Here is an 18,487-nt window from a genome sequence, read left to right as displayed (position 1 = left end):
CAATCACACATACAAACACAGCCCTTTAAGAGACCAGGGTTTTCAGAAGGAGAGAGAGAACACAGTAAAGAACAAGCAAGAAAGAATGCAGAGAGGAGGGAGGGAGGGAAAAGGGAAGTGAAGGGGAGAGGACAGGAAGGAGGAAGGGATCGGCCCCTCCCCCAGCACTTGCACTTCCTTCCTGTCACAAACATTTCCCAAGAAAAGGAGGGGAGGGGGAAGCTGCCAGCTCTTTTCTGCTCTTGGAAGTGATGCCTCTGAATGCAAACCAATGGCTGCCCTGGTCAGCTGACATGGGCTTCAATGGTCATGAGGTCCTTTACTATGCCCGGTACTCCTTTCTCGCCCCACTCTGGGATTGCTTGTGACACAGCCAAGTGTGACTGAATGAAGAAACACATCTCTTAGCTCTTTAAATCTGAGGGCATGCAGGGCTCTGAAGGCACTGTTTAATTTCCATGAAACAGCAGAGGAATGACCTCTGCTTGATTATTTTGCCTCAGGGATATGCAAGCCCTACCTCCATGAGACAATTGATTTTTTTATATATATATATATATATATATATACTTTCCTAGGAAACCCATGAGGTGAATTTCACTCTAGAGGCAGATCTGCATGCATGGAGAGCCATTGGTCCATTTTATGAGAGGCCAGCGTCCACACATCACAGGTGGCTGGGGGGGGGAGGGGCGGGGTGCAGATCCTGGCCACAGTTATTGTCTTTATGCTCATTAGGACCTTCTAGGTGGTAGTAAATCACGCCTATTCCTTCGCTGGGACTCCATTCTCAGGGGACAGACATATATAAGGCCATGGGCATCTGCTCCCCTCCGCTCAGTTGCTAAATGACTACAGAGGTATAGGTAGGAGCTAAGGGTTATGGAGGTCAACTGGCTCCACTTTGGCAGCTACCCATGCCTCCCCATGCCGCCCCATGCCGCCCCATGCCGCCCCTTGCCGCCCCATGCCGCCCCATGCTGCCCCATACCACCCATATCACCCCATGCCACCCCATGCCACCTCATGCCGCCCTATGCCACCCCATGCAACCTCATGCCACCCCATGCCACCCCATGCCACCCCATGCCTCCCTATGTCACCCCATGCCACCCCATGCCACCCCATGCCACCCCATGCCGCCCCATGCCACAGCAAAATGGTTTGGACTGGACAGTGATAGCTGATGATGACTTTGTGTAAATATTTTCCAAATTAAGGGCAAATGGTGTTCTCTATTTTAATTTAGATTTTCCTAGGTAAACAATAACTAACTGTTCCTGGAAAGGAACAAGTAATAAAAACAGAAATGTCATCTTCCTCCTTAGCCTGCTTCTGACTTTTGGAGGAAGTACAAAATTCACTAGCACCAAACCAGGTCTCTATTTAGGTGTGTTCACAGAAGGCCAGGGTGGATTTCTCCCTGGGACCTAGAGGCCTCATGTTTAAACATCTTATTCCCTTTAATCTTTGTTCTAATATATTTGAGAAACATCTATTCTTTGAGAAAATATGCACTGAATAATTAAAAACTGTAAAACGTCATAGTATTTATTGTTATATTTAAAAATTATGGCAGTAAGATAAGGTGATGAGGTATAATAAAGTACAGGCTACCAATTTTATATTTAAGAATTAAGCAATGATAGAGGGTACCAGGTAATAATAAGGTTCCAGGCAGCAGATATTATGTTATAGAGGAGTTTATTAAATAAGCATGGGGGGAGAAGGAGAGGAGAAAGGGGTACCCCAGAGAGACAGAGACAGAGGAAGAATGAAAAGAGAAAGAGTGGGAGGTGTGTGTGTGTGTGTGTGTGTGTGTGTGTGTGAGAGAGAGGGGGGGGGCAGGGGGAGAGGGAGAGGGAGAGGGAGAGGGAGAGGGAGAGGGCACTTGCAGAAGGGGGTAGAGAGAGAGGACCATGTGGAGATTTGTTTTTTTATATGGCCCAGGGCAGGGCCACGCCCCCATGGCAGGTAAACGATGACATCACAAGTAGGCAGACTGAAGCAGAATGCTGACATTCCTACCTTTTCCTATAATTAAGCAATGAGGAACATTGGACTGTTTTTCTAGAAGGTAAGTTAATGTGTATAAATGTAGGTTCACTGGAAGCAGCTTTTGGCTGCCATGTAAAGGGAGAAAATAGAGAGAAAAAAAGCAATAGCAGTAAAATGTCCAGATTATATAATGAAGGGGAAGGAAAAGTTCTGCCTTAAAAGTTCAAGGTAGAGAGCAGGCTATGTCAGCCACATCCTGCAGCAGATAGGGACCGAGAAGTCCTGGGCCCGGAGCACACCATTTCAGACTTTTGCAAATAGATAAAGGGTGAAGTAATTGTCTTAACTACTTCCTGCTGAGAGTAGGGTGGCAATAGGGGGTTTAAAAGGCTGAAATGTTAGCCAGGTTCTGGAAGAACAGCTGTTGCATTTGTTGCCCAGGGTCTGAGAACATCTGCAGCTGGGAAGGGCAATGCAGGTCCAGCTAGGAGGAACTGTGCGGGCCCTGCTGGCACTATCTATGAGGTTGGACAGGAGCACTTGTGGGCAGCTGCTTTAACAATGTCCCAGATGTAGGAAGTCTAGCAGGATACTGGAATATATGTGTGGGGAGAAGACAAAGTTAGTGGGTTAGAAAGAAAGTTTCCTATAGGTGTACCTTTGAAACTCTTGGGAGAGCAAAAGGGAAAAGGCTTGAGACAATGCTGACAATTCGTGAAAATTTTGGGAGAGCAAAGAAAAGGTCTGGATATGGGAACTTCCTTCCATTTTTACTCAATTGTTGGCAATAATTAAAATGGTTTAGTTTTGGATCCATCCAAGTTTGGTCACAGAGTCATCTAAGCTTAGAAACCCTTAATGTGGACGTAGGGATTTGAGATTCTCAGAAGGCATCCCAGAGGAGCCTGGAGAAATGGTGAATGCACTGTTTCTCATGGACGGTGGTGGCAGCGGTAGCTGCGGGAGCAGAAGCAGAAACAGCGGTAGTGGGAGCAGCGGTTTCACCCAGTGAAAAAAGTCCTAGTTGTAGATTAGTGAGAAGAAACAGGCAGTCATGCAGACCAGGGTTGTTAGCTGGTATTGGGTACAGAGAGGTGGCAACTGGGTAGTTAGGTGAGGGGAGTCTCAAAACCAAGGAAAAGGATTACTCCCACCCTTAGAGATAGGTGATAGGGGAGAAATTTCAGGCTTTGGATTGACAGTACTTATTGGATTCCATTTGACCTGGGAGATGGGTTTTTCTGTATCGTACAAGAATCCTTTTGAGTTCATAAGAGGAGATAAATTTAGTATCATCACTGTTTGTAATCTGCAGTGAAATACACTTTGTTAGACATGTACACATCTTAGGAAAAGGGCAGTAGACATAATAGCATAGCACAGGCTTGGGGAAAGAACTTTGTGTTAAGAGCACAAAGACTCTGAGGTGAGTTTGGAAAGGCGGAAGCCTTATTGGCCTCCGTGGAACAGTAACAGAAGGAAATTTAAAATCTTGTAACTATGGTAGGATCGTATAGTGGAATGTTTTCTATAGTTAGATTAATAAACTAGAGCTCCACCGATCAGGGTCAACGCTCTGGACAGTTAATACAACAACAGCACAGCAACAGGAAGAAGTAAAGCACCCTTTAGATGTATTGACCTTTTAAACTTGCATTTACCAATTTTAAACACGTTTTAAAACACCTTCTTGGAAGCTTTAAGCAATAGGTGAAGTTGCTGTAAGGAGTCACTGTCCTTTACCTAAAAGAATGGTAACAAGGTAAACTATCTAGACTGGACAGTTACAGTTTGGTCTCCTGCATTTGAAGAGGGCTGGGACGGTACCTGAAGTCTCCCATGATGGAAGCTGGCCATGTGACTATGTAACCCGTATGAGTTTAACACAGACCTGGGGCATTACCCTGGATGGCGAGGCTGCTGAATTTAAGAGCCGTCTGTACTCCACCAGCTCAAGGAGCCTGAAGGCAGGACATCCCTACAGCTCTTGTGCTGGTTGACCCTCCAGTGGCTTGGCACAGAGAACAAGCCTGCATGTGAGCAGTGGCATCCATAGCTCAAATTTGCCAACAGGCGAGGGTGTGGGAACAGCGTCTCGTTCTGGTCGCAGCATCTGTAAGACATGTGTCCTTTTGGCTGCATCTGAAACACGTCCCTGACAGAGCTGGCTCAGGCTGGACCCCGGCAGGAAAGTGGGGGTGCAGACCTCTGTTTTTTATCTCAGGGCCAGTGGCTAAGGCCTGGAGCAGTTTGCTGTAACTGAGCCTGTTGGGAATTTAAAGATTTTACCAGTCCTTATATTGGGTTCAGGACACATACTCAGCCTTTTAATTAAGATGGTGGAGACCACACTCTTGTCTTAAGAATATTTAAATAGACAACTTTGTTCATAGTTTGTATTAATACTTAAAGACTAAGACTTTAGGTTTTATGTCTGCTAAGTTGTAGCCTTAGAAACATAAACATAGTCTAAAAGCACAATCCATAAAAGAGAACAGAAGAGTTTTGTATGACCAGTATTAACCCATTTAGAATTTTAGGCTAAACAGGGTTTAAGGCAATGATTTAAAATTTAATATTGTAAACATATAAATGTTAATGTAGTAGAACATTGTAGAATAACTTTAAAAAACCGTATCAAACCCACTAGCCAGGAAGCCTGTAGTTGAATCCAAGTTAGTTGATGACAGAAGAAACAGCATTTATTTAATTGTTTAGGAATTAGCAAAAGCATAAGTTAGAATCAAACATTTGGATCAGGATAAAAACATAGCCAATAAACAATTGTATACCCAATAAACAATCATACGATTTTTTTTGAGAGCAGAAAATAAATTAGATAAAATTTTTATTTTTAACAGTTGGAAACTAGTTTTAGAGAAAAGAAGCCAGGTGTATTTCATGTTTTAAAGCTGAGCTTTAGAAAGAAGAAGCCAGGTGTATTTGACTCTTTAAACCTGAGAGTTCGCAGATGGAGGCCTGGAGCCAGTTACTTTGAGGCTTGACTCTGCCCCTAGCCTTCCCTAGCCTGCCTTTGCCAGGCTAGGCTCTGGAGTAGGGGTTGTGCGCATGCGCATATCCACTGAATCTCCTAGTGGGAAGGGAAGAGGCCAGGCCAGCTGATGGAAGCTAGGGGTCATGTGGCCAGATGTGGAAGGGAAAGGCTGTGTGTGTAACAAGGCAGCTACCACTGAGCTCTCTGCTGACCTCTTTCTGTCCTGTCCTGTGCCTTCCTGTTCTACTGGCAGGTAAGCGATGACATCACAAGTAGGCGGACTGAAACAGAATGCTAACATTTGCTGTGTGTGTGTGTGTGTGTGTGTGTGTGTGTGTGTGTGTGTGTGTGTTTTGTTTTTGTTTTTGTTTGAGACAGGGTTTCTCTATGTAGCTTTGGCTGTCTTGGACTCATTCTGTAGAACAGGCTGGCCTCGACCTCACAGAGATCCACCTGCCTCTGCCTCCCAGAGTGCTGGGATTACATTCGTGCCCCACTGTGCAGGAGGTTATTATGTAGAATTTTTAGTATAGTAATAAAACTTGACATCAACTTGATGTATTGTTCACATATGTAAGGAGTGGCCTCCCCTGATAAGTGCGTTCATCTCTGTGTCGCCATTTTCCATGGGCTTTAGTTCTGGTTAGTTTTTGTCAACTTGACTCAAGCTAGAATCATAGAGGAAGAGAGAACCTCAGCTGAGAAAATGCTCCATCAGAATAGTCTGTAGGCCAATCTGTGGGGCCATTTTCCTGACTATTGATGTGGGAGGGCCCAGCTCACTGCAGGGTTTGCCACCCCGAGTAAATGGTTCTGGATCCTATAAGAAAAGAAGCTGAGCAGGCCAGGAAGCAGCATTCTTCCACAGCCTCTGCCTTAGTTCCTGCCTCCAGGTTCCTGCCTTGCTTGGGTTCCTGCCCTGACTCTCATAAATGATGAGCCATGACCTTGATGTGTAAGTGGAATAGACCCTTCCCTACCAAGTAGCTTTTGGTCATGGTTTCATCACAGCGATAGAAGGCTGACCAACACAAGCTTTGTGGTAGGTGGTTTCAGGTGCTAACTTGGCACAAACTGGAATCACCTGGCCACACCCTCTTCATCAGGTTGCCCTGCAGGCTTGTCTGTGGGGGGATTGTTTCCACCGCCTTAACTGATGGGGGAAGATCTACCCTAAATATGGGTGGCACCATCTGGTGGCTGCCCAGGTGAAAGAACATGGAGGAAGGATTGCTTTGCTACCCGTGGCCGGTCCATCTAGCTTATTGGTGCAGCTGCTGGCTGTTTCTCTGATGTTGGGACCAGCTTCTTTTGGCTTTTGACAAGAATTGGTGGCTCTCCAGGAATGCCATGTGCCTTTCTTGTCAGATAGGACTACTGAGGCAGCAAGCCTTATGGGTTGAACAACTACTGAATTCAGGGCATCTCAGAGTATGAGGCAACCATTTTGGATTATGCCAACTTCATTGAGTAAGTCAGTCTAACAAATTCTTCTTTACGATGTATTTAGTCTGGAGTTTTTTTTTTTTCTGTTCCTCTAGAGAACCCCTACTGTGGAAAAGGGTGACATCTCTAAGACATATCCGATTGTCTTCAGCCATGTCATTTCCTTTTCTCCTGTCTTTCCTCCTCATTCTTGTTATCTTCGCATTAGTGCCCCACACATCCACTAGGTAAGGTCACAGATAGTGTATTTAACTTGTGTTGTATACACTCAGAATTGGAGTCCCAGCTTCCTTGTTCAGTCAGTGGTGGTGAGCACCCAGAGATGTACTTCTTAACCTCCTGCAACCTTCATGTTCCCCATGCACAGATTTGCCTATGACTCTGTGTGGACAGACTCAGCAATATTGATATTTAAAAATTCTATCTATCTATCTATCTATCTATCTATCTATCTATCTATCTATCTATCTATCTATCTTCATCATCATCATCATCATCTACCCACCCACCCACCATCTATCTATCTATTGTAGGGGTGGCGCTCATGCCTGAGTACACATGTGGAGGTCAGAGGATAAGTTTCAGGAGTTAGCTCTTTTCTCCCACCGTGTGTGTCCCATGTCCCAAGTATCAAACTCACGTCATCCATCTTGGTGGCAAGCTACTTCCCTTGCTGAGCCATCTTGCTAGTTTCATTGTTTCGGAGAACCGTGGCAATCACAATTTAATTGGACGCTAGGACATAGAAACTCCATAAAAATTAGATATGTGTCTGTACATTTCTCTGAGACATATACTTCTTGGGGGTATTGGTGCTTCCAAGGGTGAGAGTTTTTGAGAACTCTTAGATGCACACTACTGAGTATGATGCAGGCTAACTGTCTCCAGAGAGGCTGGGCCAGCCAGTTCTCGTTGTGACAAGAGCCGTAGGTGTCGGTTGCTCCTATTCTCACACAAGGTATCTTTCTGGAAATATTTTGGTAAAACCTTTTCCATTGTTAATCATCATTAATTTCACCCTGCTTGACTGATGGTGAGATGGCACTTCATTTTTATAAGGTCCAGATACTTGGTGAACATCTATCTGTTTGTTTGGGTTTTTTTCTCAGTAGCTCATCTCTGTGTAAACCAGTCTGCCTCTGTTGACAACACCAATATAAATAGCCATCCTCAGAATATCAGAATAGCCTCCGAACATGAGGAGAGCCAGTATTATGATGAAAATAGGTTTGTCCCCTCAGATTCTCATTGTCACTTTCATGTCACCCTGCTCATGCTTAGCTCCGCAGAGGTAAATGGGCTCTGATCTGCTTTGTTACCTGTTCCCTCAGACTTCCCCCGTGAGATGCTGCCCAGCTATAGAAGCCCTGGTAGGGGATCATTTCTCCATTCTAAGAAATGGTTAGAGTTTGGCCAGACTTGCTGTTTCCTATTTATTTACAATCTCCAAGGAGGGCCCTTCTGTTTAATTTTATTCTAAAAATTTTATTCACTTAGAGCAGCGGCTCTCAACCTTCCTAGCACTGTGACCCTTTAATACAATTCCTCACGTTGTGGTGACCCCACCCCCCACAACCATAAAATTATTTTCATTGCTACTTCATAACTGTAGTTTTGCTACTGTTATGAATTATAATGTAATTATCTGGGTTTCCCATCTTAGGCAATGCCTGTTTGACCCCCCAAAAGCAGTCGCAACTCACAGGTTGAGAACCACTGATTCAGAACAACCGTTTCAAATACTTGGGTAAGTTTTAAAAAACCAAGAGGTTGTGAGAGTATTCCCAAATTTTTTTTAAACAGGGAAAGTTTCCTATTAATAACGTTTTATTCAACTTGATATCAGGTGTAAAAATTAAAACAGCAAATGAATCAGGGTTTCTTTTTCCAGTTGGAGTCAAGCACACTCATCTGGCTCTGTGAGAATTTAAAGTCCAATCTCCTGGGAAAGCGGCCATGCACAAAGCCAAGCAACACAGAGGAGTGTTTAAGAAGCATGTGTAAAGGGGAAGTGAGAATATGGTTTGAGTGTCATTAAAGGAAGGATTGAACACGTTACATACAGTTATTCATACCATGACATGCAATACAGGCATTGAAAGGAATGTTGATAAAACCAACCCATTTTTAAAAATCCCCTTGACAATAGTATGTATGATTATATTTATACAGGAAATGCAAGAAAACACCCTTAATCTGTTAGTATTGAGAGTGAGGGCAAATTCTTTTAAAAGACACCTTTAATTCTGACCATCCTATTTTCCAAGCCAACTAAGAACAAATAAATAATTACATGAAAAGAAAACTGGTTTTCAGATCTGAAAGTCCATAACTCCAGACAGAGTGGTTAGAGGCAGCAAGCACCCGTAGGCAGAAGACGGAACTAAGGACAAACTGGTAGACCTTGTAACTGTTTAAACCAAAGCCAAGTGGAAGACTTTTCAGGATGACTTAAGACATGATTGGGACACACAAAGTGAAAAAAAAAACCATACAGGCTATAGTTATATGTGTTAGTTGGACCCCCTGTTAAACTAAAAAGAATTTAAAAACAGTCCTAAATGTTTATCCAACTTTTGTTGTACAAAGTCGGAAGGAGCCATGTTCGAATGAGGTAAGCTATGAAAAGTAAAAAGTCACAACTTTTATTGAAGAGCAAGTGAACAGCTTATACTTATGTACAGGTGGGCACATGGTGCCAACTGCATTGGCAGAGGGAGCAGTCCATTTGCGTTACGATGCCTTTGCCACAGCCTTGGACAAATTCTGAACTAGGGTGCAGTCCAGCTGGGCCAGAGTGCCAACCTTGGCATGCTGAGAGGTTGCGTACTTGCTCCTGATAGTCACATGCTTTATAGGGCCTCCATAGGTAGCGCTGCGTGCTGGTGTCCATTTACCATTGTCAAGAACTTTCAGGGTGAAGCAAAAAAGCCCCAGCTGCTGTGTGAGGGTGAGGAAATATCTGAAGTGCGGATGAGTAGACTTCATTGGTCAGAGGTTCTTGAGGTCAAGGTCAGGGCCTGGGACACACACCTCCTTATTCCAAAGTAGACAGGGGCACAGGTGTGTGTGTGTGTGTGTGTGTGTGTGTGTGTGTGTGTGTGTGTGTGTGTGTGTTGTGTTTCTAACAGATGTTAGGGGTATATTCTACATTATAACAAACTTTGATTTTTTCTTTCCATTACAGTGGGGAGCTTGTGTTTCTGCGGCGCATGCGGCTTATCTCTTTGGGGAACTCTGTCACTGCAAATGCAAGCTACACTGAGAGAAGGCCCCTGTCCCTCCTGCTGGTGTCCTCCATGCAGCCTAGGGAGCAGGGAGCTGGTCTGCTATGGCTGATCTCAGACGAGGAGGAGGCTGAGTCCCAACCGCTGCTTCCTGAGTGCGTCATCCACAGATGCTGTCTGGAAACTGTTCCTGTATTCAGACCCAAGGCCGGAGAATTGTTAGCTTTTCCAGATAGACAGATGGGCCCACTGCTTCTCCATTTGTGTCACCTAGAGAGGATGCTGTGCTTGTCGGGGTGGGCACACAGTGACCTCCATCTGAGGGGAGATGCCTGTTGAAGTGGGGATGTGGCCTTTGCCTTCCCTCTCCATCTCAGTCACCCAGAGGCCTCTCTCAACATAACTCTGAAAGAATTTTGAGCAGTTTTCCTGAAATGGCTCAGTGTCAGCACCTGAACCCTTTTTATATCCATATAACTCTGCGAGGCCCTCCTTAGTGTTCTCTTTAGAGCCAATCTTCTTAAAAGTCTCAGCTGAAGAATCATTCACTTTGGCTTTTGATGAATTCTCATCTATTCGGGAAGCTCCCTTCTCTGTATCCTTATCAGACTTGCTCCCAGTCTGGTCCATGCTATGCTCCGTCATCCGACAGAGGTGGGCCTCCAGTTCAGACTCTTATTGTCAGCGATTGTAAGGTGGTCTGGGATCTCAGGTGCTTTTAGTTTACCTAAGGTATGCAGAAGAGTCTTTAAGGTCCTTGTAGGAAATCCGCTTTTACGTTGCTTCAGTTTCTCTTTGGGAAAGACCTGCATGAAAATATGGATGCCCATCAGAACTCTGCCTAGGTTAATGCTGTTGATGGTGTCAGGCAATAGTCGAACCACTCTCCGTAGACACTTCATAACACGCTCTGAGAACTTGAGAGAGCCAGCTGTTGCTAGCAGGCTGTCCTGAAGTAAAACACACAGGGCACTGAGGATATTGGCCTGGTCTGATTTCTCCCAAACCTTCACCACCAAGAGCTTCACAGAACATGTCAGCTGTTGGCCTCTTCCTCTAGATCTTCAACCCGAGCATCCAGCGCTGAAGTGACCAGGCCATGCATCAGGTCTTTCTGTACTCCGGTGGAGGCCTCCTGGGCCGGGCTCTCTATCTGAAATAGTGAAATTGTGTTGCCAGGGATACAGCTGTACAACTTGATGATTTCATCCTTGTCCAACTTCTCGTCTGCCATATGTGCACTGTACATGAGTCTTAGCTGCATGGGTGTTGCTATCGGAAACTGATGCGCGTGGCCAGACATAGCTTCAGCTTTGTCTTCCTGCCTCAGGACCTCATCAGTCTGTGTCAGAGCTTGGGTCCTTGTGTTGATGCCACCACTGGGTACTTGGGAGATAAGTGCCATTGACTGTGGATGCTGTATTACTGCGCGTGTTATCAAAATGTGGAGAGACAGCCCGGATCTTAGGTTCAGGAGTAAGGACGGGTTAAAAAAAAATGTCCCTACATGAAAGTTAGGGGATGTCAGCACAGGCCATTGCTGTTTAAGCTGATCTTCCCTGTTAATCTCGTGCTTCTGTGTTTGAGTGTGCTAACGTCCGTTGTGCAGACTGTGTTCTCATGGCCATCATCAGTTCCTGCTCCTGGGGACTGAGCACGAGGTGGGCCTCCCCGCTCACCACCAGGGCTGCAGCAGCTGCTTTGTGTTTGTATCTCACTCTGCGTTTCCGTACCGGAGGCAGCCACTGGCTTCCATCCGTCCTCTGTTCACTGCTACTTTGCCACTTTTCCTTCTGTCTGTAGAACTTGGACAACTGTACACTTTAATAAGTAAATTTTATGGCGTGTGAATTATACTGTAATAAAGTTGTTATTTTAAAAAGTGAAATTAGAATTCTGTCAGCAGCACACAGAAGTGCTGGTGATGTTTCCCTTCCTGGATTGAACTGGTTATTGGATGATGCCCTGTACTTCCCTGGTCTTTGATACCCATTGAGCACAGAAGAGACTGTAGCCTGTGTATCTGTTTATCTGCAGCCATTAGCCATGACCAAACATTGTATGTGTGCACAGGGCTCTGAGCACTGTAATTTCGACCAGCTCTGGCTCAGAGCATTAAATCCCACAAAAAGAATAACCAGGTTGATGACTAAGGGCCGCCGGCCTCACAGAGCTGTGCCTGCGCCTCTCAACTGCTGTTTCAGTTATGTTCAGTTGACATGACTTCCACCCAAGAGCTTCCTCAGCTCGGCCCTTGACAGGTTAATAGAAAGGCGAGGGAACATTTCTGGGAGTGAGGATCCATGTCTGCACTTCACAAGGACAAAAGGCGCAGCTTCTTTACTGCGGCTTGTGAGACGCAGGCAGAGTGGTGCTGTCGCGAGCCCCTCAGAACTCAAGAACACAGCCAACAACTCCCAGTTCAATTTCAGACACAATGACCCTTGTTCAGCAGGCAGACTGGGCGGCACATCTGGTCTGCCAGCAGAATAATGTGTACATACTATGGGTTGGGGGAAAACAGTTTAGTGTGCGAGCATGAGGACCTGAGCCCAGATCCCCTGCAACCAGATGAACATAACAAAACACGTCCAAACCCATGCTTCATACATGATGTGTGCTTATAATCCCAGCACTGGCAAGGGGGATCAGGGCAGACCCCTGGGGCTCTCTGGCCAACCTAGACTTTTCCAGATCCAGGCTTGTAAGAGACCCTACCACAAGCAAAAGATGAAAGGCTTCTGAGGACAGCACACGTTGCTGTTTGGATACTACGCACACACACACACACACACACACACACACACACACACACACACACAGATGCATGCATGTACCCACATGCATACACGCTCCCCATGTGAACATGCACACATGCCTATGTGCAGAAACATACACATAATCATAACAAGGATTTGAGAATTAAAAGTCTTCTAGAATTTACTTGGGAAGCTACATTTCAGAAGCCAGCCCCCTGCCAGACCAGACAGGGTAGGACCGTTTTGTTTAATCATATTGGCCAGATGTCCCTGCAGCACTGGAGGAGCTTTGGCTAGATGCCAAGGGAGCCTGCATACCATGTTAGAAGGAGCACTCATGGGTCCCGGGGGTGCAGGATGAGGGTTGGGTCTGGAAACGGCATTTCTGCGCATAGTTCGCCATGACTTTATGCAACGGCTACTTTGTGATTGGAATGCGGGATACAGCATCAGTGGCACCTGACGCCTGTTTCCCAGGCACTCAGAGCAGATCACACAGGTTCAACCTTGTACTGGCGGAAGATGACCTGTGGCGAATACCACAGTCAGAAAGCATGTGAGAGCCAGGCAAATTAAAGCTGTAACCAATCAGCCCTTGCTAGGTTCGTAGCGAGCGAGGACTTGGACGAAGAAGGGTGATGCTGAGTGTGTGGTTCACAAGTGAGTAGATGGGGACGGATGTTCTCAGTACAGAGTGGCTGGGGCAAAGACAGGCAGCGAGAAGGTGCTGGTGATGGCCCCGGGGCATATGCCAGGGCCACCACCGAACCACCGAAAGCTCCGTTTTATGCTGACATCCTCTAACTTGCTTTGAAGGATTGCCATCCATCTGTATTTTTATTTTAATGTGTAACTACAACTGCACACAAGCAGAGCACTGTATGTATGCTGACCACGCAGTCGCAGACACGATCAGCTTACTCTCGATTTATCTACAGACCCACACGCATACGTCTTCTCTTTGGAATCCAAGACAAAATACTAACCAGTTTTACTTAAAGTTAGTTTGGTGTGAGCCTCCGCAAGGTATAAACTCTGGGAAACACAACACTTTTATAATTTTATCAAAATCATCGTAAATAATGGGAGTCTCCACAGCAATGTCAGAGCCCTATGACTCTGGGATTTTGCATCATGGTGGATAGGGTGCTGTGGCAGACAGTGCTTTGTGTCTAAACTCAGTCACTTGCCAGCTGTGTACCCTGACTCACACCCTGTGTTCAGGAGGGGTGTCCCATCAGAGGACCATCCTAAAGCATGGTCCCAACAGCCCTTGGGAGGAAGTTCTCATGACAGGTTCTTAGGTAAGTAGGCCATGCCTTGGTGGGACTCTGCCCTTCTAATTTGCCTTTCTGTTTTTGTCTGTTGTTGTTGTTGTTTTTTTTTTCTAATTTGATACAAGCTGGGGTCATCTGGAAAGAGGGAATCCTTCCAAGAGTAAGCTGTGAAGGAATTCTTCCTTTGGTAATCGCTCCTCAGTGTGCAAGTGCTCTCCCAAGTCCTAGAGTTAATTTAGAAATCTGTCCATGGGTGCATATCCCAGACTTGACCTCCATTCTTTTGAAAGAGAATTACCCAAGTTTTTCCCAGAAGATTTTTTTTAAATCCTCTTACCCCATTTGCTTGTGAGGATTGTCAGTGGTCCTCAGTGTAACAAGAACTTTCACACCCAGCTTCCCTTCCCATAATGCCAGTATCTAGTGATGTTAGCTCTCAGAGAGCTGACAGGATTCTCCTCCTTGACTGTGGTAGTTTGTGGAAACTGTTTCCTCTATACATTTTTATATTTGCATAAAATGGATTATCCTAGTTTGCTTTCTTTTGCTGTAATAAAACACTGACCAAAATCAGCTTATACCGGGGGAAGTTGGGGAAGGAAGTCAAGGCAGAAACTTGAGGCAGAGGCCACGCAGGAGCGGTGCTGACTGGCTCGTCACCTTAGCTTGTGCTCAGCTTGCTTTCTGATACGGCCCAGGACCACCTGCCTAGGGATGGTGCTGCCCACAGTGGTCTCCTATACTAACTAGCAATCAAGAAAAATGCTCCACAAGCTAATCTCATGAAAACAACTTCTCAATTGAGATGCCCGGTTCCTAAATTACTTTAGTTTGTGCCAAGATGACAATAGAACCCATCCAGTGTAGGCGTTCACAAAAACTAGAGACTCTTTCTGCCCTTGGGTGCTCAAGTTTGCTCTGAGAGGCTCAATAATACCACAATGTCTATGTTTTAAACATAGAAAAAAATGTTTAATCCCTTAGTTGGTTAAAATACTAAAATAAATAAGTGCTCTTTCTTATCAATTTGCTAGAATAGTAGAGAACCCAACCATTAGTATAAAGACAGGTATTCTTAGCCAATCAACCAATATTTTATAGTGTGTTTATTCTTATAAATTCTATTACAATGGGCCAAATGTGAGAACTTTTTTTGATAGGAGCATCTCAGATGATTAATATGAATAAATAATAGCCAAATGCTTACCATCTCATAAGTATTGATGAAGCTGGGCCCTTGGCGCTGCAGATTCCTGGGGACCATAGTTCTCCCCACTTCTCTTTTATTTTATTTTTTCTCCCCACTTCTCTTCACCCTGGATACAAAGAGAGAGGATATACTCCTAGACTTTTTTTTTTTTTTTTAAGTACTGGATACTTGTCTGCAAGTGTTCTGATACATCCCATTGATAAGAGTGCCTGGTGGGCCTGGGCGTGCAGAGCACTTGCCTGGAATGCTCGGTTTGGGCTCAGTCTCCAGCATTGCCTAAACTGTGTGTGGTGGCCATGCCTGTGACCTCAGCCCTTGGGAGGTGGAGGCAGGAGGATCAGAAGTTAAAGGTCATCCTTAGATGCATAACGAGTATGAAGCTATCCTGGGAAGCCTAAGACCATTTTTCAGTATTCATCCTGGGACTATCCAAACACAGTGCTGCCAGAAGGTGCCCATTGCGGGTAGAAATATGTATTAGGGAAGAAATTGGGGTACCATGCAGGACCATGGTAACTTCAGCGCCCTCTCTCTGGTGACATCTGCTCCGTTCTGTAGTTCCATCTCCTAATGATTTTGCTAGTAATCTGCACTGTTGTGTCGAAGCATTTGCTAATATTTCAATCATTTATTTGTAAATATATTTTTTAATAAATAAAAAACTAAAAGATTTTTTAGGTTGATTTGGATAGGAAAGGTTCCCCATTCCGCTGGGCTGATAACAGGTCCTCACACTCACCAGTCAGGAAGCAGTGTAGAGGCTCCCAGATGCAGGCAATAGGTGATGCTTCCCTCTGGGTTCTAGCAAATTCTCACCCTGAGCACACTGCAGCCCACACAGCTCTGCACAGGTAAACAGCCTAGGGCCCACAGAGGACAGCTGGGACTCTCATCAGCCCCAGGGAAGGCATGCTGGCACCTGGCTCCTCCTCGTCTTTTGCTGTCATTTTGTAACTGGAAATTGATTTCTCCAGGAGGTGGTTGGAGTGACAGGGCATTATCTTTTCGATCCCAATGATCTTCTTTTTTTCATCCTTTCAGATAATCTCCACCAACATTGTGTGTCCTTGCAGAAGATGTTCAAAGCCAGAGATAGTCCTGATAATCGGGGCAATTTGTCACTGGATTATCATATGCTTAGCAGAGTAGAGTGATTCCGAACGGCTTCGCTTTGATGGTTTAAGACAGCCTGATGACTTCATTTCATTCACTCCTCCGAGAATCTCAGCACTCGGGCTGCTAAAGGAATTGGGAAACCCCTCACCCATCATATCAGTCCAAGCATCATCTAAGGTAACCCAGGAAACACTGGGAAATAGATTATCTTCAACATCTGTTAGGCTTCTGTCCTAGGATAACAGAGTGTGAGACAGATAGCTGTGAATTTTAGATACCCATGTAGACATGAAGTAGTTATAACCTAAGGAATTTTTGGAAATGCCTGGCAACTTGAGTACATGGGTTGGTAAATGCTGACTGCTGTGGTGTGGTGTGGTGTGGTGTGGTATGCTGTGCTGTGCTGTGGTGTGGTGTGGTGTGCTGTGGTGTGGTGTGCTGTGGTGTGGTGTGGTGTGCTGTGGTGTGGTGTGCTATGCTGTGCTATGGTGTGGTGTGATGTGGTGTGCTGTGGTGTGGTGTGATGTGGTGTGGTGTGCTGTGGTGTGGTGTGGTGTGGTGTGGTGTGATGTGGTGTGGTGTGGTGTGGTGTGCTGTGGTGTGCTGTGGTGTGGTGTGGTGTGGTGTGGTGTGCTGTGGTGTGCTGTGCTATGCTGTGCTATGGTGTGGTGTGATGTGGTGTGGTGTGGTGTGATGTGGTGTGGTGTGATGTGGTGTGGTGTGCTGTGGTGTGGTGTGGTGTGGTGTGGTGTGATGTGGTGTGGTGTGCTGTGCTGTGCTGTGGTGTGGTGTGGTGTGGTGTGGTGTGATGTGGTGTGGTGTGGTGTGATGTGGTGTGGTGTGGTGTGCTGTACTGGGCTGTGCTGTGCTGTGGTGTGCTGTGGTGTGGTGTGCTGTGGTGTGGTGTGGTGTGCTGTGGTGTGGTGTGCTATGCTGTGCTATGGTGTGGTGTGATGTGGTGTGGTGTGGTGTGCTGTGGTGTGATGTGGTGTGCTGTGGTGTGGTGTGATGTGGTGTGGTGTGGTGTGCTGTGGTGTGCTGTGCTATGCTGTGCTATGGTGTGGTGTGATGTGGTGTGGTGTGGTGTGATGTGGTGTGGTGTGATGTGGTGTGGTGTGCTGTGGTGTGGTGTGGTGTGATGTGGTGTGCTGTGGTGTGGTGTGGTGTGGTGTGGTGTGGTGTGCTGTGGTGTGGTGTGGTGTGGTGTGCTGTGGTGTGGTGTGATGTGGTGTGGTGTGCTGTGGTGTGGTGTGGTGTGGTGTGATGTGGTGTGCTGTGGTGTGGTGTGCTGTGCTGTGCTGTGCTGTGCTTTGGTGTGGTGTGGTGTGGTGTGGTGTGCTGTGCTTTGGTGTGGTGTGGTGTGGTGTGGTGTGCTGTGCTTTGGTGTGGTGTGGTGTGGTATGCTGTGGTGTGGTGTGGTGTGGTATGCTGTGGTGTGGTGTGGTGTGGTATGCTGTGGTGTGGTGTGGTGTGGTGTGCTTTGGTGTGGTGTGGTGTGGTATGCTGTGGTGTGGTGTGGTGTGGTGTGGTGTGGTGTGGTGTGGTGTGCTTTGGTGTGGTGTGGTGTGGTATGCTGTGGTGTGGTGTGGTGTGGTGTGCTTTGGTGTGGTGTGGTGTGGTGTGGTGTGCTTTGGTGTGGTGTGGTGTGGTATGCTGTGGTGTGGTGTGGTGTGGTGTGGTGTGGTGTGATGTGGTATTTTGCTGTGTTGTGTGATGTTACGTGTATCGCTGTCCTGCCAGCGTGTTTATCTTTGCACTCACAGAGGCCAGAGGCTGGATTCCCTAGAACTGCAGTTGCAGCTGTCATGAGCTGCCATGTGGGTGCGGGGACTGCACCCTGGTCCTCTGGCAAGGTGGCAAATGCTTTTTATGTTCAGAGACATCTAGCTCTTCAGCCCCAAAAGGCGTTTGCTTTCCTGAGGTGTTTCCTTTAACCATGTGACTTCTATGCAGCATTTATATAGTTCCCACCGACCCTTCGCCTTGACTTAGCTCTGTGAAAATACTGAGCACCCCACCCCATGTAAGTGTTCTAATGACAGGCGTTAGAGGCAGCACCCCCTGGTGTCTGACAGGGACCCGTAGGTGGCAGAAGTCAGGCATGCTGCTGTTAATGGTGTTTACATCTGCTTTTGTCAAGACAGCAGTCTCACCTCTGCACAAATAGCGATTCTGCTGTAGCGTACTGATTTTGGTAAACTAATCGTTGTCTCCAATAAAACTACAGACCTTGATTTTTAACTTTTAATATCTTGGTTATATTTTTCTTCCTATAAAGCTCGTGGTATTGTACTTTGAGCATCGGAATTCTTCACGTTGTGTTTATCTGGCAGTTTACTTCTCGTTCACTTTTACTTGACTGTCTCACCGGACACACAGTTGTCAGTTTGACTTTATCTTCCAACACGTTAGACTCTTTTTCATCTGGGGACTGTGTGGCTTCTGGAGAGAAACCCAGT

The 18,487-nt window shown here is 46.1% G+C and overlaps 1 protein-coding gene across 2 annotated transcripts in view; it reads left to right on the top strand.

The window, feature by feature from the left end:
• Positions 1–18,487, top strand: part of LOC311593551 (uncharacterized protein) — a 303,384-nt gene that overhangs the window by 2,026 nt on the left and 282,871 nt on the right. For both annotated transcript variants that reach the window (XR_014777748.1, XM_084774924.1), the window contains exon 2: positions 15,954–16,205. The gene's annotated coding sequence lies outside the window, so the exon portion shown is untranslated. The remainder of the gene's footprint in view (positions 1–15,953; positions 16,206–18,487) is intronic.

Source organism: Acomys minous, assembly GCF_964271855.1.
Source record: "Acomys minous genome assembly, chromosome: 3".
Classification (NCBI taxonomy): domain Eukaryota; kingdom Metazoa; phylum Chordata; class Mammalia; order Rodentia; family Muridae; genus Acomys; species Acomys minous.
This window is presented reverse-complemented; position numbering and strand designations above follow the sequence as displayed.